Raw genomic sequence first — 22054 nt, forward strand, 5'->3', positions numbered from 1 at the left:
ACATGTCATGTGTGTTTTGCTCACACAGACTGCCCATGTGTGCGGGTTGTTTCTCACAATAATGCATGACATCGATTAAACCAGTTATGGCAATGCACACATGATGTATGTGTGTGCCAAATACACATATGTACCTGTGACCTTCGATAGTTACCATGTGTGATGCCTGCCACATGTGAATACATGGTATTTGCACTGGGTAACATTATGACTGTGGTCTTCTGTGCAGGTGCTGCATGTGGGATGTGTATATACAGTGTGAGATGTAGATGCTATCAACCTAGTAGTGAGGGATACACACCTGGTCTGGGGCAGATAGTCTACATGTTGTTGATGAAGAGGTGCTGCATGTTTTCACCTGTTATGGGAGTGGTAAGAAGTTGTTCCATAGCAATGCAGTGACCACATGCTAAGAACCTTTCAGCTAGGGTGATGTAGCTACAGTAATTCATTAGCATTCAGTAATATGTCAGCATTCCTGGTGAGGGTATGATGCCAACCAAGGTCAGGGTTCTACCAGCCTGTGCCACTTGCTCAGTGAGCCCTTCCATGTTCCCTATCATGTATTCCAGTGAGGGACATCACACATCAGCTGTAGTGGCATGGACAATGACTGAGTCATATGTGTCCATGCATCTTGACTGACCTGTATGCTTGTGTTATGTGGTGGACCATAGTGCCCCATGAGCATATCACTGTGACCTTCACCTTGTCCAGCCTGGTGAGCATGACCTCACTGTACCGGACAATAAAAGTACCTAACACAACTGCAGCAGTAGTGTTGTATAGCTGTACAGACTGTGCTTGTTTGGAACACAGGATTTGTGTGCTATGTGTTATGCGTGCTGTGTTCAGGCCTAACGTATGCCTGTGTGCCAGCTGCAGAGGTGTCTGCCACTCATGCAGGATGCCATTCTTAGGCTCCATGAATGGCCCGGTGTGTTCCCGTGCTTGTATTGCTGTCAGTGTAGGTCTACATCAGACTGGTATTGCAGTCACTGTAGTATTTCATGCCACCTGACAGGTTATGCCAGTACTGGGTTCAGAGTGCTTAGTCCACAGTTTGGCTATGTGTTTCCATCTCATACATGTGTTGTAGATCCATGGGTAGGGGATAGAGTTGTCTGTGTACATGTGGCAGCTGTGACATTACTACATGACTCACATATTCCACAACTGTACCATGGAGGTGACTGACAACTGACCTTTGCACATGCTACCATAGTATTGAGATTGCATTGGTGATTAACAGCACATAGGGCCAATGTTGAACAAGATACATAGGTTCATAGGTTCATACTAGGCTATCTGTCCTAGGGCATTTATAAACCTAGCCAGAATGTGTGTGGCTTTCACCATGCATTGTAAATCTATCTTGCTATGCCCTTTTCCAAGGTTAGTATACTGTGCCTCTATCTAACAGTGACACATACGTGATACCCAGGGTAAACCTACAATGTCCCATCCAGTCATTAATATTCCTCTTGAAGACAGTCACTGAGTGACTCTGCCTAACCTGTATTGGGATAATATTCCAGAGTGAAGGGAGCCTCTGAGTTATGAATGTGTCCCTCCAGCATGTCTTATGTATATCACTCCTGAGGTTCACGTCTTTCCAGTGTGTAGCTTGATGGGATTTGGATATTCTGAGGTGCAGCATGACCATTAAGTTAGGGTTTGACATGGCTTTATATGTCAGGCACAGATTGCCTATGAAGAGGCAGTATGCCACTGAGTAGAGCTTCTGTTTCTTTAACCAGTCAGTATGTGGCATCTGTTTGAGCCCTTTGATCCTCTTGTTGAGGTACTTTTGTGGTCTTTCCAGTTGCTGCAGGTGTCTGGTAAGGTGCATGCCGACAGGGGCATTGTAGTCAATTATGGGCATGATGAGGGATGAGTAAAGAGGCACAATGTCCTCCCCTGATCTACATGTGAATCCCTTCATGATGAGGTGGCCTATATAAAATGTTTTTCTAACCACTTTGGCCATGTGGTTGTCAAATGAGAGAATGCTATCAACTTGTGTACCCCAAGGTCCATAATTCCTTCATCTGTACTTAATGGATTAACACATATGTGGTACTTTGTGGTCACTTTGTTTTTGCCAAAGGGGATGACTATACACTTTTTGGCATTCAGCTTGAGGCCATGGCTGTGGCACAAGTCGTCTGTTTCTAAGAGGCCCTTTTGGAGGATGTATGTGTTGGCTGGAGAGTTGATTATGGCGTCCAGTTTACAGTCTTCTGCGACTTGCTCAGCCACAGTCCTTCCATGTTGGCCTGTACCTCTGATAAATATATACTGAACAAGACAGATCCCAGGGCTGAGCCTTGTGGGACACCACTTGTAACTGGTTTTGAGGCTGACATGGCTCTAGCAATTCTAACCATGTGTGTTCTGCCCTTGAGCCACTGTGCAATATCTGTAGTGACATAGGGGTTAATATGTACACTGGTGAGCTTCCCTAGAATGCACAAGTGGGGTATTGTATCAAAGGCTTATGAAAGGTCCAGGTAGGCTGTGTAGACCATCTTCCCCTTGACAGTGGCCTTGGTGACTGTTTCAAAGGAATCAAACAGGTTTGAGAGGCAGGATCTGCCATTAACAAAGCCAAACTGTGTATGATGCAGTGTCTGTAGGTCCCCAATATCTATATTTATGAGGTTCATGATGATCCTTGCCATAGCTTTGCAGACCAAGCTATTCAGACTTATGGGGTGATAGTGTCCAGGATCCGTTAAGGCACCACTTACATGTAGAGGGACCACTGTTGCTGTACGCCACTCTTTGGCCACATATCGTGTAGTAAGGCTGGGATTGAACAGTAGTGTTATGTCTGGGTGTAGCTCTTCTTGGAGTTCATGTAGGACACAGCCTGGGACACTGTCTGGTCCCATTGATGCAGTGTTTATTGCTATGGAGAGGACAGCTCTTACCTGAGCATCTGAGATGTCAGGGGGGCAGCACTCTGCTGGGAGAAATATTTGCCCCTTTGGTGTAGGGGGGGAGAAGTTAGCAGTGAACCTGTCCACTAGGATGTTGGCAATGTCTGTGTGTTTGGTATTTCTTTTGACATCTTGGAGTACCTCTGATCATATCTGGGAATTACCACCCAGGTTCCTAACATAACTAAAGAAAGCCTTGTGATTATCCTCAGTGTCTTGTGGAATCTTTTATCAAAGATGGCCTTAGACAATCTTATGAGTGCCTGTAGTTTTCTTCTAATACTCATCAGTGATGCCTTCACATTTTTGGAGTTTGTTGTATCATTTAGTAGCTTCAACCTTCTGTTGTATAGTTTGTTTATGGCTGGTGTCCACCACACAGGACGTCTGCCTTTGGAGGATTGGGTCTTGCTTTTATTTGGGATTGCATGATCCATGCATTCCTGAAGGTGTCCATAGAATGCCTTTATACAGGTATCTGCAGTCTGGTCCATATTTTCAACAGGCCTGGGGGCTTTGAAGGTTTCCACATCATTTATGAGGAGTGTGAACATGCTTTACATGAGTTGTTGACTGTATTCTTCTGTGCAGGGGGTGGCCTTGGGATGTGAATATCCAGTGAGATTAGTTTACGGTCTGATCTTACCAGTGAGGGATACACTTCTGGTCTGGAGCATAGAGTCCCCATGTTGGTGATGATCAGGTTCAGTATGTTTTCCACTCTTGTGTGAGTGGTAACAGGTTGTTCCATAGCATTTTGGTATATAAATTCTAGTAATCTTTGGGCTAGGGTGTTGGAGCTACAGTCATGCTCCCAGTCTATGTTTGGGTAGTTTCACTCACCCACCCACTATAATGGTGTATGGACAGACCTAGATATTTCCAACTGTTTTCAGGAAGGCCAAGTGCGGTTCTTCTGTTTGTGAGGGTGGTCTGTAGCTGGCTATAACCTGGAAGGCAGTTTTACCCATTGTTACTTGCATATGGATAGTCTCTGATGTTTGGTGCTTTGCCACCAACCTGGAGGTGTGGGTATCTTGGATGAATATCAATACACCCCCTCCTTTTGTGATTTTGTGCAAGTTTTGGGCCTGAAAAGCATGGTATGAGGTATAACTTGGTAGTGCTGGGGTGCTGTTGGTAGCCCTGAATCCGGTATCTGTTACTGCACAGATAACAATGTTCTCCATGCTGAGGAATGTTTCGAGTGTGTGCATCATCAGGTTTAGAGTCCTGCAGTGGCATATATGACTGCTCACGTGGACAGATGCCAGGTAAGTCATATGCAATGTGTCACAGGCAACGTACATGTGAACAGGAGAAACAGTGACATTCTGTCAAGTGAGACATGAACATGCATATAGTAAGCTATGCAGATGTCACTAGGAGTCCACAGAAGCTGTGTAACTCTGCATGGCAGGTCGGATCAGTATTCCAGGGTAACTGCAAGGAAACATGCATGCAAATATAGCTACTGTAAGGTGGGCTGCATACAGTCCATTGTACAACAAACAAGCTGTACCACTTTCAGTAGGTAACACTGCAAATGCTCACCAGCTGACATATGGATACCTATGTCACCAAAGGTGATACTTACCAGACCACGGACAGAAATGACATGGCCAGACACGCTGCATCCCACATGAACACATATCACAAGCAACACAGACCTCACAAAGTCAGTGTTCTTAACAGGCACAGCCCATAAGGCCAAACACAATGTGTGACACACCTATAATAGGTGATGCCATAGTCAGACACACTGACGTCCCACTCTCCAGACTGAGCAAGGTGAGGGTCACATTTAGCTACCTGTCAGGTGATAGAATGTACCACATAACACAAGCACTCAGGTCACTCCACAGCAAGTATAAGTATGAGGCAGTCATTGTCCATGCTGGTGTGAACAACCTGAGATGTACCTCCCTGGACCACATGGAAAGAGACACAGAGGAGCTCTTACACCACCCTCTCAAACTCAGGAATCCCACACAGCCTTCATGACGACACAGGAGAGTATAGATTTCTCTGCAAACACCATCATACTGGGTGACTTCAACTACCCAAACATAGACTGTGAACATTACTCAAGCCACAATACCCAAGCTCTAGGGTTCCCAAAGTTCAGAAACTCTTTAGCTATGGAACAAGTAGTCAACATTCCCACATGAGGGGAAAATATACTAGACCTGATCATCACAAACATGAGTACAAAATGCTCACCACTTGAAGTATATCCCTCATTGTTGCAATTGAACCATATACTAATCACACTGGAGTACTGGATCCCTCACATATGCAAACCTCAAACACATCTATGTGTGTGCGGGAAATGCCCCTATTAGCAACTGTGAAAGTACACTACAGGATGCAGATTCCCCTTTTGAAACACTGATGATGTCGGCACTCTATAACTATATTACCTGAATTAAAGCTCCCCAGTAATTCGTATAGCGCGCTCTGCTAATGTGTCTGTCTCTAGTGTCATTACATAGCTAGGTAGGGGTTTGAATCCTGCAAAGGGAATATATGTGAGTTAGTGTGAGTGGGGTTTGTGTGTGCGCATAATGCTGTGAAGACAAAGTGCCTTTTGCCAACTGGGAGAACACACTACAGGGTGCACATCCCTCTTCCTAAACACAGATGATGTCAGCATCCTCTAAGTACAGCATTAGAAAGGATTTCTCCTACTAATGCAAATAGCGCACTCTGCTAATGTGTCTGTCTCTAGTGTCATAACACAGTTAGGTAGGAGTTTGAATCTTGCAAATGGAAAGTATGTGTTTTAGTGTGTGTGCACAATGCTGGGGGTGGGATGTGGCTTTTGCCAAATGGGGCTACGCACTGCAGGGTGCACATTTCCCTTAACAAACAGTGATGTTGACAGCACCCTATACAAACAACATGACAACAGACAACTGCCAGTACTCAGTATAGTGCTACATGCTACTGTAACATGCACATGTACCAGAACATACCTAGATAGTGTTTTGAAACCTGAATGTGGCAAGTGTGTGGATGTGGGATGTTTCTGTGTGTGCATTTCCGTATGGAAAACATGTTGGATGTGGCAATCAGGGAACCACAGTACCTGATGCACATTACACTTTTAAACTAATGAGGTTGCCTGCACCCTGTGAGTACAGGTAGAGAGGGGGAAATCGGTAGTAATCCAAATAGTGCACTTTTCAAATGTGTACCTGTCATATGTCGACAGCTACTCATGTAGGGTAATAAATAATGGAAATGGCAGGTGAGCGTGTGCATGTGTGTGGGGGTAGCAGGGTGTGTGTAAATGCATGTGTGACAGAACAGATACATATAGCTGAATCTACAATACAGCACATGATGCACATTCCCATAGTCAATGGTAGCATGTGATGGTGTGCAGGTGGTACACTTTGGTAAGTAGTATGGGTGCAGATAACAATTCAGGACATTCATACAGTTACTGCAGCAGGAATGCTAGGATATACACACAATCATAGTGGAACAGTGAACAGTTACCAACATGTTACTACTTATACACATCTATGTAGTCACCCTGTGCATCAGCAACGTGTTTACCTTTACCTGCACTGATGTTGTAGTATGCAGGAGGTGGCACAGTGTCATCATATGCACAGGGTGTGGGTTAGGTATGCCCAAGCCAGCCACTGGTATCACCAATTGACATGTGTGGTTATGTGTGTTTGTGAGGGGCAGCAGTACAGGGTGGACCAGTGTTGGTGCAGTGTGTGTGTGTATGTGTTTGCCCTAGGTGTTAAATTTCTGCATGTCTGTAAGCACGCACACAGTCCCACATAATGGCTGCCATGTGCAGGGTTTTGTGGACAGTCACAGACTGCACCTGTCAGGTCATCCAGATCAGTGTCTGTGGGCACGGACACGGTACCTGTGCCTGGCAGGGGTGCTACGGACCGTATCCGGTACTAACCTAGACTGGGTACTGTCATCGGAAGCGGGTGTGTGTTGACTGGACACAGTTCCCTGTTGGGACTGTCCAGAGCCACGTGCATGTGGTCTCCTGGGGCGTCCTGATGACAGCACTAACCCAGCATTGCTGGGGCTGCTGCTGGCACTTGAGGTGCGTGAGTGGGCCTGTTGTCGTCCGCGGCGACTGCCAGCTGGTGCTGTTGCCGGCATACGGCCATGTCAGTGCCACAAACGCACACCATCGCCCTGTCCCATGGACATCTGGTTGTGGAGCAGCTGTTGTATGTCCCCACAACGTCTGTCAATGACATCTGTGAAATTACGAATAGCATTCGCAATGTCACGCATGCCATCTGTCATGGCTGTGCGACATGCTGTCAGCTCCCTCAGACCCTGTCTGGTGTACCTTTCCATACGCCTGTGCCTGCATAACAGTCCAAACATAGTGGAGGTTGACATACCTCCTTGGGCACGCCGCCAGAGGCACACGGCCATGGATGCCCCCACGAGAACCCATGGGCGACTGTCTGCGTGGTACCATTGGAGGACCCTGCTCATGGCTGCTTTGTGGGGATGCATGTACCACAGGTACCACATTATCCTGATCTATGCCCAATGCATACTGTCCATCACCTAGGGACAATGGTGACAAAGGATGTAACGGCAGGATGACTGTGCGCATTGAAGGGGTTGACAGCTGTGTACTGTCAATTGGCTGACCAATGGCGGACCCAGACACACCTTCCTGCACCATTATAGACATTTCATCATCATCAGTACCTGGGGCACAAGATTCAGGTTCACTGCTGCAGGTCACCAGAGCAGCACCAGAACCTACGGGAGGAAAACGGGGAACACAGGTTACAGTCTCAACACATATTTTACGGTGATGCACTTCAATACAAATGCACACATTCAGAAATGGACACATGCACTCATGGACACACACACACATGCACACATGGGCACAAGCACACTTGCACACATGCACACCCCACAGTACACACACACATCAGTACTGAGTTACACTACTCTTACTAGTAGTAACTTGAGTATTGCAGGTGGTATTATTAAACACACTCACCAGCATGCATACTACAGAGTTACACTACTCTTACTAGTATTATACATTTTTTTTCAGGTAATGATAAACACACTCACCAGCATGTATGGCCTGCCTCGTTGCTAGATGGGAGGAACCTGGAAATATGAAGAAAGTAATGTCAGTGGGCACAAGTGTGCCATTTGTTTTGCATATGATACAGTACAGTAGTACACCAGTTCCCATATACACATCCGCTGCTCATAATGTCAGTATCACACATGCACAATTACATATCATGATGACAGATACATACCACGTGCACACCTTATGCATGCATGAAGTAACAGTGTACAGAACAGTCATATGTACATATGGCATCTTACCTGCATGCTCAGTGTCTTGCTGCTGTGTGGATCCAACCTCCATCATGATGCAAGTCTGATGCTGTTGTTGTTCTGGGGCTGGATCCACGACACTTAGCAGTAGCCCCTCCTGCTGGTGAGGGGGGGATGTGTGGCCACCCCCCCCCCACCTGTGGCAACCTGTTGCCTGCGAATATCTGCAGCACGCTGGTGGACATTTCTAATCAAATCACTGCAGTGATGTCCCACCTGCTCATATGTCCTATCATGCATGCCAACATCATTTATCCTGCTGACAAGGTTTTGCCACAGTGCAGACCTCTCCTGTTGATTCTGGGTGGTGCGTGAACACAGGATGTCATAGTCACGCACCAGACTCTGGTGGATGACTTCGTCCTCTGCAGCAGAGTAGGCAGGGTTCCTTTTTGGAGCCATATCTCCCTGTAAAAGTACACAAACAGGATATCAGCAGAGTATGTCAGCAATATATGGTACACATTCTATACATAAAGTATTAAATTGTAGTTATTACTGCTTGGTTGTAACTTGATTAAAGTGTAGCTATCATTCTAAGTCTTTTGGATTAAGCACTTGGCCTTCAGACCAGTTGTTTTACATTAGGAAGGTTTGTGGCAAGCACTGTGGTGGCAGGACAGGTAGCTTTCATCCTTCTAAGTTGGGAACTGCTGATTGAGAGCCCAGTGTCCAAGTGTATTAGTTCTGGTATAAGCAGTTGGGCTTCAGGCCAGTTATTTAACATTAACAAGGTTTGTGGTCTGCACTCTTGTGTGAGAATAGGCTGTACTCTGCCATTCATAGCTGGGAACTTCTGGTTTAAGGTTTATAGTGCCTGCATATTTGAACTGTATCTTACTGACATTGGTACACCTTGTTTGCTGTAGCATACACTACATCCAAGCCTCCTGAATCTAGCTTTGTTTATATGCTTGTTATTTGTTAGCTTGTTATTTCACTGGTACGCTAATTACACATAATACACAGCTTCTCAGCACTTCTGTGAATCACTACTGATATCTGCATTGCTTCATGTACTTTTTTATTTTTTATTTTTTATTTTACATTTGTTGACCGGGCTAGTCTGACTGGATACATGTCCATTTTCAGCAGAGGCCCGAGGAGAAAAGCTCCACTATAAGCTAAGAAAAATTACAATAAGATATAAATCTAATTATTCTAAGATATAACTACAATCAGAGAAAATAGACAACATTGGAGTGAGGATAAATTCAATACTTATTTCCTTGTTACACTTGACAGAAAGTCACTGCTTGTCGTTTTTGCATTTACTTAATTGTAACACATTGCACTTAAGTTACCTGGCACTTGCTCACTGAAGCTATTATATCAGTCAGCAGTAGAAATTAATATCAGTACACCCTCACTCCCCACTGGACCTTGTTTTCAATTATTACGGAATTCACAATAGTATTCTAGCATGTCCAAAGGTCAGTTGTCAATCTCCTCTCCAATCCAGCTGGTGAGTGTGGTAATCCAGAGGCAATGTTATAACAGCCTCATGTACACAGACAACCCCCTCCTCCTAACAACAAATTCAAACACATGTGAGTGATGCAACCATATACCAAACTGGAGGCTAGGCTCTCTCTACTCAATACTGCCATAACCAGTCAGGTGGAGAAGGAAACCACACTCACTACAATTCCAGTCTCACATAGACCTACCACGACAGCAAAACAAACACATAATCACACAAAAACATACCGAGGCTCAAAATAAAGATCTGCCTAAGCAGCAGAGACCTCTAAAGCAGACACCCAAGCAACCGCTACCCCAAAACCAATCACGTGCAACACATATCTCACAAAGCCAATGTGCTGAACACTCACAGCCCTTAACAGTAAACAACACACCTCATACACTTGTAATAGGTGACTCTATCATCAGGCACACTGATGTCACGTTCACCAGGCTGAACGTGGAGAGGGTCACAGTGTGCAGCCTGTCGGGCACTACGACCCACCACATAACACAAGCACTCAAGTAACTCCAAGGCAAGTACAAATATGACTCACTCATTGTCCATGCTGGTGTGAATAACCTGACACATAACTCCCTGGACTACATGAAAAGAGACAGAAAGGAGCTCTCTGAGCATGTAGCCCAAGGCAGTATGACCCTGACCTTGAGTAGCATCTTACCCTCACCAAGAATGATGCCACAATATCAAGGCAAGATGATCACTTTCAACAATTGACTGAAGTACTGGTGTCATTCAAAGGTGAGCCAATGCCTGTCAGCTTGGGATGATATGCTGTACAAGCCACGATGCTTTGCTAGGGACAGCTTGCACCTGTCACCCCTGGGCTTTTGGATTTTGGCAAAGGCTCTTGCTACACCCATAGTGCCTTTATTAGGCAAGGCTCATAAGGCAAACCCACATCCATACGTATCACAAAGGATGAGGAACTAACAGTAATGCTACTCAACACCAGAAGTCTAAACCTCAAGATACACGCACTCAAAACTCTACTTAGCATTATGGACATCGATATCTGTGCAGTAACAGAAACCTTGTTTCAGGTTTCCCAAGAGCACACCAGCACTACCAAGTTATACCTGTTACCATTCTTGTTGGCCCCAACACTTGGACCAAACAACAAAAGGAGGGGGAGTATCAATATTCATCAAAGATACCCACACCTCCACATTGGTGGCAAAGTACCACATAGGTGTTAAGCCATTAAGTACAGAAGAAGTAATTGGGGACCTGGGGAACAAACTTGATAGCAAGCTGTCATTTGACAACCACGTGGCCAAAGTGGATTGGAAAACATGTTATATAGCCCAGCTAATCATGAAGGGATTCACATGTACATCAGGGGAGGTCATCATGCCTCTTTACTCATCCATCATCAGGCCTATAATTGAGTACAATGCCCCTTTTGGGATGTACCTAACCAGACACCTACAGCAACTGGAATAACCCCAACCGTACCTCATCAAGAGGATCAAAGGGCTCAAACAGATGCCATATGCTGCCCAGTTAAAGAAAATCCAGCTGGAATCAGTGGCATACTGCCTGTTCAGAGGCAGTCTGTGCCTGCCATATACAGCCATGTCCAACCCAGAAGTAATGGACATGCTGCACCTCAGGAAATCAAAATCCCATACAGCCACACGCTCAAGAGACCTGAACCTTAGCACTGAAATAAATAGGACATGCTGGAGGGACAGATTCATAACCCAGAGGCTCCCTTCACTCTGTAATGAACTCACAGTACAGGTTAGGCAGAGTCCCTCATTGACTCTCTTTCATAGGAATCTGGATGAGTGGATGGAGATCATAGCTGTACCCCGGGTATCACTTCTATGTCACTGTTAGACAGAGGCACAGTATACTAACCTCGGAAAAGGGCATAGCAACATACATTTTAATTGGGTGGCAAAAGACAAACACATTCTGCTAGGCTTATCAATGCCCTATGGCAAATAGCCTAGTATGAACTTATGAACCTATGTGTACTGCTATATTACTTCTGCCATATGTTGCATGTGTGTGTGTTGTGGGGGATGTGCAGGTAATGGCCAGATATTTCTGCACAGGCAACACTTCTGAAACACTCTGGGTGTTCATCCCAACATACTGTATGTGTGTTGCCATCCAACACTGTGATGTGGACACACATTACTCAGCCTGAATATACATATCCCAACAACACCACAAGCACAGTACACTACCTTGCTATGTATGTATGTAATTACACAGTTATTCACTAGGTAGGACTGTGATGCTATCCATGCAGCCCACTGGGACAGTGGAAGCCACAACACACACTGCTGGCCCCTTTGCAAAAGCTTACCACAGGCATCCCACATAGTGCATGTAATGTGCACACACATATCTAACCCAGACCGTATGCACACCACTTATTTATCCTGTCCAGTGGACTACAGATACAGGCACATTGTATAACAATAGCAGGAGGCTACTGCAGCACAGAGCAGATTCACATGAAGGCAAGGCATCTGTGGTCAGCAGTGGTAAGATGCTTCACATTCACCAAATGCACAGATATTGGCAACATTGTTGCAGACAGTTTAGGTGCAGGTACCCCCCCCATTCTCCTACACAAGTGGAATTAGTTATCACAGATGAATGTAACCTCCCTATCATCTCACATGTCCAGGTGAGAGCCACCCTCAACATTGCAGAACACACAGCATCACTGTTACAAAATGGTATCCCTGGATGTGTGATACGTTCACCCCTAGAGGACATAGCACCACATTACAGACTGATATTAAACCCTGGCCATACTACAGGATATGTACCTGAACAGTGCCATACATACACGGTGGTCCCACACCAATGAGGAGGAACCTCTACTGACCCTGGGAACTACTGCATCATATGCATAACTGGCCTTGTGTTCTAAGCTATAGAAGTTTTAAGTATGGAAGACATGTACAGCAATATTACATATGTATATATATCAGGACTATGTACACACAACCTATCTCATGGACATACCTATAGATAGTGAACTATGATACATTTGGAGGTTTCACAGTAAACACAGTATTAACCTGCTACTTTGCATTACCTGTGTTTGTGTCAGCTGTTGCTGTGTCACTGGTGCTACTTGCTGTTTGCTGCTGCTGGTTTTGTTGCTGTGATGATGCAGTTTTTTTTATCACTGCCTTTATTGCTTTCTTTCTTTCTTTCTCTCTCCCTCTCTCTCTTTCTCCGTCGGTTTGGTGCAATGAATGTATTGCATGTGTGGAGTGTTAGTACTTGATGCTTTTCTAGGTATCTGCATAGGTCCATGTGATGGCCTCTGCACCAATTGTAAGGCAGCATTTGCTAATTGCATGCAGCCAGTTGTGTACTGATTGCATGTCTCACTGTGATTTCAGGACAGTGCTATAAAAGGGTATGTGAGATAGGCGTTGCCCTTTCAGATTGTAAGGGCATGGACCATGCTGCTATGCTGTCTTCAGTGTTCTGTGAGTGTGAAGGTTAGTAAGTCTCTCATGATTCATGCTGTGTTGTAAATTCAGGTTGCTGCATTTCTCTCACCTGTTCCCTGTAGTGAGTGTGTATGCATACTGACACCTACAACTATATTTCATATGTATTTATATATATATATGTGTGTGTACATATACATACTTTCATATATGTACATTAGCTGACATTATTAAGTACAAGCTAACAATTAGCAGGGCTGTTTCTGTTAACACTAAACTAGTATGGGAATCCAGTAATTAGGACAGTAAAAGTCTACTTGACATGCTTTGGGTAGTACACATCCTGTATTGTCTTTATCTTCATTCCTACTATTACATGTTCTACTTATTTTAGCACTATATTCCTGTATGAGAGTCATGGCTTAGTGGTAGGTCATACAGACTAGTGTTACAATGGTCTTGTGGTAGGGCCTAATAGTATGCTTTTATTTTACTCTCAAATTGAGTACAGGGCCTATCAATCAAAGTGCTGAAGGCACCTTTAAACAGCTAAAAGGGTTAGTAAGTCTCACAGGAGTCAGGCTGTGTTGCAGATTCTGGTTGCTGCATTTATCTTCACTGTTTCCTGTAGTGAGTGTGTATGAATACTGACACCTACCACTATATTTCATATGTATTAATATATATATATATATATATATATATATATATATATATATATATATATATATATATATATATATATATATATATATATATATATATATGTGTGTGTACATATAATACTTTCATACATGGAAACACAGGTCGACAGCAACATCTTTGTTGACCACCACAGTACCTTCTATGTGGCACATCTCATTACTAAGGGTGTTGCATCCAGGAAGAAAAAGGTCATAGTCTCCCTCTACTCTTCCCTCATTAGGCCAATCATCGAATACAATGGCCCATTTAGCATGTGCCTCACTAGACACCTGCAACACCTTGAGAGGCTGAAAAAGCACCCAACAAAGAGGATCCTAGGCGTTGAACACTTGTCCTATATGGACAGACTCCAATAACTCCAACTATTCTCTGTCTCATATTGGCTACTTAGAGGCAGTCTCTGCTTGACTTACAAAGCCATGTCTAACCCTGCTCTGTTAGCCATGCTACAGCTAAATAAACCCAATCCGTCCACACCACATATCCCAGAGACCTCAACCCCATTTTCACAATCAACAGAACATGCTGGTGGGACAGGTTCATAACCCACAGACTGGCCATGCTATGGGATAGACTTCACATACATGTCAAGAAAAGCATTTCACTGGCCCTCTGCAAGAGAAATCTGGATGGGTGGATGGAGAATTGAAATCTCACCCTGGGGATCACTCCAGTGGCTATGCTCAATAGACACACTGGGGAGTAAGGTCAGATGGCATGATGCTAGGGTAATCATATGGGCTAGGCTTGTAACGGCTACATGGCCATTTACCTAGTACACACCTATGAACCTATGGATCTCAGTACTGGCATATATGTGTGTGTGTGCATTAGTGTGTATAAAAGTGTTTGTGAGTGTGTAAACATGTAGGTGAAAGTAGTTTGTGGCCCTTCTCACCCAGTATGTCTCCCTTTGCCATACATTACAAGGGTGAGTGATTTTATTCACTTTACAGGTACCTTGGGACACTCTTCACCCTACAAGCCCTGTGGTGTGTACGGCATCTGCATAACATTATAGTACCAATAACTGGATAGGTAGGGTTTCTAATCTGAGTCCTGGCAAATGTGAATATGTGTGTGTGTGTGTGTGTGTGTGTGTGTGTGTGTGTGTGTGTGTGTGTGTGTGTCAGTGTGTATATTTGTAGTATACAGCATTTTGAGGCCTCACTTTCCCAGTACACTGCCCATTGCCATACGTTACAAGGGCTGGTGATGCAGTTCACCTAAGAAGAACTGTGAGACACTATTCATCCTATAAGCTCCGTGGCATGTGCAATAAATGCATAACACTGTAGAAGTAATAACTAGATTGGTAGGGGTTCTTATTTCATTCCTGACAAATTTGCATGTGTGTGTGCAAGAACTGTATCCTGTCTATGTGTTTAATTGGGGGGGTGGGTTTTTTATTTTTAGGCCATGGTACTCCCAGTACACATCCCAAGGTCCACTTTACAAAGCCCACTATCTTCATCAACCATAGAGGTATCTGTTGACACTCTTCAGCCCAATAAGCCCCATGCCGCAGCAGGAAGTATGTAACAGTATGGACTGAGTAACAAGATAGGCAGGGCTGCTAATCTTGGTCCTAGCAAATGTGTGTATGAGTGTATTTGTGTTTGTAAGTGTGTATAACTGTAGGTTAATGAATTTTGAGTCCATTCTCACCCAGTACACCTCCCATTGCCATACTTTACAAGGCCAGGTGATGTTGTTAACCTTAGAATTACCTTGGAACTCTCTTCACCCTGTAAACCTTGAGGCGCATGTGATAAATGCATAGCACTGTAGTAGTAATAACTAGATAAGTAGGGGTTTTAATCTCAGTCGTGGCAAATGTGTGTGTGTGTGTGTGTGTGTGTGTGTGTGTGTGAACAGTATCCTGTGTGTGTTTGAATGAGAACACTATCCATTGTGTGGCTGCGGTTTACAATTGTAGGCCATAGTACTCCCAGTACATGTTCCAAAGTCTATTTTACAAAACCCGCTGTTCACATCTACTGTAGAGGTATCTGTAGGCACTCTTTAGCCCTATAAGACCCGTGCCATGTGCAACAGCTATGTAGCAGTATGGAATGAATAACATGACAGACAGGGCTGCTAATGTCAGTACTGGCAAATGTGTGTGTATGCAATGGTGTGTATAGCAGTGTTTGTGAGTGTGTAGAGTCATAGGTGACAGTATTATGAGTCCTTTCCAACCCAGTACACCTCCCATTGCCATACCTCACAAGGGCATGTGATGTTATTCACTTTACAGGTACCTTGGAGCACTCATCACACTATTAGTTTCATGCCACCTGCGATAACCACATAACACTGTACTACCACTAACTAGATGAGAAGGAGTTCCAAACCCAACACTGGCCACTGTGATCCTGTGCATGTGTGTGTGTGTGTGTGTGTGTGTGTGTGTGTGTGTGTGTGTGTGTGTGTGGGAACAGTATTCTCTGTGTGTTTGGTCAAAACAATATCCCCTGGGTGTGTGGGTTTTACCAATCTGAGTTGTGTTCCACCCACTACACTTACCATTGTCCACTTTACAAGAGCTGCTGATGTCAACCACCATAGACTTACCTGTATGCACCCCTCAGCCCTATAAGCTCTGTGGCACATGCAATAACTGTTTCATAGACCTGGAAAATGTGTACATATACAGCTGTACGTCAACTATGGCATGATCTATGTGTTACCACTCTGCCATACCCACCATTGGCAATGTCTACAGGGCCACATCCTGCTGACACACAGATGCCTAGAACACAAACAGAATGCAGCATATGAGACTACATTTAGTCAGCGTTACTACCATCAATTATGCATCATGGCTGAAAAGGCACACACACTCTGCAGTGTACCAATTACAATTGCAAGCTGACAGCACCTTACACAGCATTACATAACTAAACTGTACTTAATTCACCCTGTGCATCAGAACCATATTAGCATGTCCCTGCATCAGTGGTATGGATGACAGGGATTTGGCACAGGTATCATCATATGCACAGGGTGTTGTGTTTGCCAGAGGTCTAGGCTGGGCCATACGGTTGACATCATGTGTGTGTGTGTGTGTGTTTGGAGGGGTGTTCTGTGAATGGGCCATGCAGAGGTGGTGTGTGTGTGTGTGTGTGTGTGTGTGTGTGTGTGTGTGTGTGTGTGTGTGTGTGTGTGTGTGTGTGTGTGTGTGTGTGTGTGTGTGTGTGTGTGTGTGTGTGTGTGTCTGGAGGTTACCTGGCTGTGATGGTGATATGTGTGTGTATATATGTATGCACACAGTCCTGCCATGTGGCTGCCCTACACAGGGGTATGTTGGACAGCTGTGGACTATACATGGCATAGTGTACAGTTCACCATCTCTGGCCACAGACATGGAAACTGGTCCTGCCAAGAGTCTCACTGGCACCACCAGGCCCAAGGCCAGATGCAGTACTGCTTCCCGATGGTGACTGCTGTCTGCTGGATCCATGTCCCTGACAGGACCAACCAGGACCACATGCCCATGACTTGCTCCGTTATGTTGAGGACAGCACCCCCCCCTTTAGTAGTGCTGGTGGTACTGCTACTACAGGAGTGTGAAGGTGCATGGCCCAGTAGACCCTCAGCTGATGTAGGTGCTAACATACATCCACATGGCCGAAGCCCATCTCCCAACACACACTCTAGCACAGACATGCCATGGTTGAGGATTGCCAAGGTTTCACCCCACCATCTATTCATGACCTCAGTATTTTGATGTGTGGCCTCAACAAGGTCATGTATGTCATCACGTAAGCCAGGAAGAGTTGCATCCAAAACTCTGAGTATTTGTCTGGTGCTGCATTCACTACATGTCTGTGCATCCACGACAGCCTGAAACATCCGTCAGGTGACACCTGCTGTGGCATTTGCAACAGCAGCTTGACTGGCAGCAGTCCCCCTTTGAGCACCCCTATCCATCTGCCTGTGTAGGATCTCACCTGCACTCTGGCTATGGCTAGTTGTTACACTCACACTTGCCATAGCCACCACACTAGCCATTTCATGTCACCACCTGCCAACTGTTCATTATTTGTGGCTGCTGGGGACGGGGTATGTTCGAGCATTGTGACTGTGTGTGGGGATATTGTGGATGACTGTGAGATGCCAACCAATGGCACAGATTCAGCCCCTGACAACCCTACCTCTGCCTCACTATGTCCACCATCATTGTCAGAGTCTGCAGAGACACTGACATCAGATATCAGATTCTGAGTGGGAAGGACAATGACCATCATGTCCACCTGTGAAAGGAAGGCAACATATGTAAATTAATGCCTGCACTATAAGGTTTGCTGGTACACACACGTGCACACACACATGCACACACACACACACACACACACACACACACACACACACACACACACACACACACACACACGCACACACACACATGCACACACGGACATGGACACACACACAGACAGGTGAGGTGGCACAAAGGCATTACACAGACCTCACAATAGCCAACTGGTGACATTCATGATACAGTCAGACCACAACATACACACTCTGGATATGTCCTGAACATCATGCAGTGCAGCCCTTTCAACTTAATGTTACTACTAATATACACCTCTGGGATATGTGAGTAGTGTTAGTAGGTGATGGGCCTTCACCTAGCACACATGGTAGCCATGTACACATTATTGCTGTTCACCTGTATAGAAAGTGCCAACTCCTACAGAACATACTTCTCAACTGTAAAGAGTTTTGCTGAATGTATAGATGTGCGGCTCGTATATTTGGTCTGTTCCTCATAAATCCTGTGCTTGTCTGACACATTACTGGGATGCTCTGAGGATTGGCATCACTAATCAATGACATGGTTTGAGTCTCGTACTTCAACACTTGCAGTGCATATATGTTAAAAACGGTTACACTAACAACCTGCTAAGATTACAGTGGATATAATAAGTGTACACACCCCTGTTAACATGCCAGGTTTTTCTGATATATAACATGAGACCACAGAAATCATGTCATCACATTTCCCACCTTTAATGTGACTTATAACCTGTGTAATCCAGTTGAAGAACAAACACATCGGTTAGAGGTAACATATAGAAGGTGAAATATGTATAATAGGCTGGTTGCATGAGTGTGCACACCCGTAAACTAATACCTCATTAAAGCACCCTTTGATTTAATAACAGCAGTCAGTCCTCTTGGGAATGTGTCTATCAGCATGGCACATCTTGACTTAGCAATATTTGCACACTCCCCCTTGCAGAAGGCTTCTAGCATTGTCAGATTGTGAGGGCATCTCTTGTGCACAGCCATCTTCAGGGCACCCCACAGATTGTCTATTGGATGTAGGTGTGGACTATGGCTGGGTCATTCCAAAACATTGATTGTCTTCTGGTGAAGCTATTTGTTTTGATGTGGATGTTTGGTTTGGGTGACTGTTGTGTGGAAAGGTGTACTTCCTCTTTATCTACAGCTTTCTAGCAGACACATGAAGTTTTGGGCCAACAGGGACTGGTATTTGGAACTGTTCATAATCCCCTCCACCTTGGCTAAAGGCTCACTTCCAGCTTATGAACAGCAGCCCCAAAACAGGACACTGCCATCACCATGCTTCACCATGGGGATGGTGTTCATTTGGTGATGTACAGTGCTGTTATTGTGCCAAACAAACCTTTTGAAATTGTGCACAAAAAGTGCAACCTTGGTCTCATTACATCATAACACATTTGGCCACATGCTTTTGGGAGACCTGATGTATTGTTCTTGATAATTACGCCACACCTGGATGTTGTTCTGTGTGAGAAAAGGCTTCCATCTTCTAATTCCATCCTGTAGGCCAGACATGTGGTGAATATGGGAGATTGTTGTCACATGTAGTACACAACCAGTACTTGCCAAAGATTTCTGCAACTGCTTTAGTGTTGCTGTAGGTCTCATGGCAGCCTCCCTGACCAGTTCAGGTCTTGTCTCTTCAATACATTTGGATGGATGTCCTCTTCTTTGCCATGTCACTGTTGCCCCATATTTTCAACACCTTTTGATGACTGTTTGCACTGTGTTCCATGGCATATGCAATGCTGTGGGAATGTTTGTGTACCCTTCTCTGAGCTGCTACCTTTCAAACATGAGATCCCTTTGCTGTTTCTTAAGCTCTATGTGAACCATGGCTGTTGATGTAGCAGGCAACTGAGTAAATGTCAAGAAAATCCTAGTAGGATAGCTGACTGTTATTTGCTCTTAACTCATTCACTCCAATGGAGCTCAGGAAGTTTGCACTGCAGCTTCCAATGAGCGGAGCCTAAGCCTTTTGACAGAATCAAATTATGTCCTTACATTTCAAACAAATGTTCATATCTCTGGAACCATAGGGGTTATAAAGGAAGTATCAATGGGAAACTCTTCAGCACAAACTATTTTGATAATGGTAATATTCTTTAGGTTCTAGGTCAGAAACAGAAATTTATAAGTCACAGTTAACACAGTAACAATTACATTTGTAATATTTTGTAAACAACTTAGAATTTCTCAGCAACCACTCAACTTACACACATGTTGTCAGCAGCATTTTATTTATCTATCTGAGAGTTTTCATACAAGGCTAAGTAATTCTGTCTGTGTTACTTGGTTGTTGAAATATTTAGAAAAAAAATGAAAATTATATAAATATAAATTAATATTAAAAAAATAACAGTTAATATCTATTTACCTGAGTTTGCCATTGTGTAAGCTTTAAGATGATTTTTTTTTAAAACCTTGTATATAGCATGGTTTTGGAGTTATTGATGCAAATACAAACAAGCAATATTTGACACCTAGAGTCATCAGTAGGAGTTAACTACAGATGCACCTGGAGGTGTCACTCAGATGTAATGAATTGATGGCAGGTGTGTACCCAAGAAGATGTAATGCTGTAATTATATCAACAGCTGCTTCAACACAGTATTAGCCTCAGCCTGTACACATTTATGCATCTAGCTTCTTGAACATTTTTCATTGGTCATACTTGTTCCTCTAACAGATTTGCTTGTTTTACAATTGAATTTGTACAGGTTGTAGGTCACATGGAAGGTTGGAAGAGTTCAAAAATGTGTTATTGTGCTCTCAGTTTTGTATATCAGAAATACCTGGCATTTCAACAGGTGTGTGTACACCATTTATATGCACTGTATAACACTAATTTATAAAATGATGTCCCTAGTTGTGGGCCTTTGACCCCCCCCCCCCATTTTGTCAGTCTTTGTCCAGATTCCTTGCAATGAGAGGTTGTGAGGTATGCTACAGATATGTCACATCTCATGCAAATAGGCCTCTGTGATGATCACTGTGATGCATTGCAGTTAACCCCACCACAAGTGAACATGCAGATATCACAATATGGTTGAGAGTAACAGTTGTATGCATGGTAAAATGCATGACCTTAACATGCCTGGGGTACTGGTGAGCCACAAAAGGACAATCCCATACTCACCACCTTCAGGCTGCTGTCCCACATCCAGACCAGAGGTATCTATGTAGTTGTGGGGGAGAGCTATTTTCAGCAGACTCACATTTGGAATTGGTACAAAACAAATGCTACTTTTCTGCACATGTACAGTACAAGTGCTGGTAGTACACTATTTGCTGTCCTTCACCATAGATGTGCACTTGTGTGCATTACTAAACCCCACCCACAAATACAGTTTGACCTCAGATACGCATCTAGATACTCTTCAGAAGCCAGCGTGACTGCTACATGATTCAATTGATGTGCACTGTGGTCTTACCTGGATGCTCCTCACCTCTTGTCTGGGTGCCACAAACCTCCACAACTTGTGATTAGTGTGTTGACTGGCATGTGGGGGCTACTCCACAGTTGGCAAGGAGCTCTGCTCTTGCCGTAAGTGGGGCCTGTGTGACAGGACCCCACCCATAAACCCATAGTGTTATGGTCCCTGGCCATGGCAGCAGCCCTTTGTCGGGCACGATGGATCACGTCAGTCACTAAATGCCTGACCTGATCGTATGTGCGGCCATGCTGGCCAATGTTGTTCAGCCTGTGGACCAACTTGTCCCACAGGGCAGTCCATTCCTGCAGATCCTGTTGCCTATGGCCAAACATCACCCCATGGTGCTGGATGATA

Source organism: Protopterus annectens, chromosome 2.part0, assembly GCF_019279795.1.
Source record: "Protopterus annectens isolate FY-2018-M chromosome 2.part0, PAN1.0, whole genome shotgun sequence".
Taxonomy (NCBI): Eukaryota; Metazoa; Chordata; order Ceratodontiformes; family Protopteridae; genus Protopterus; species Protopterus annectens.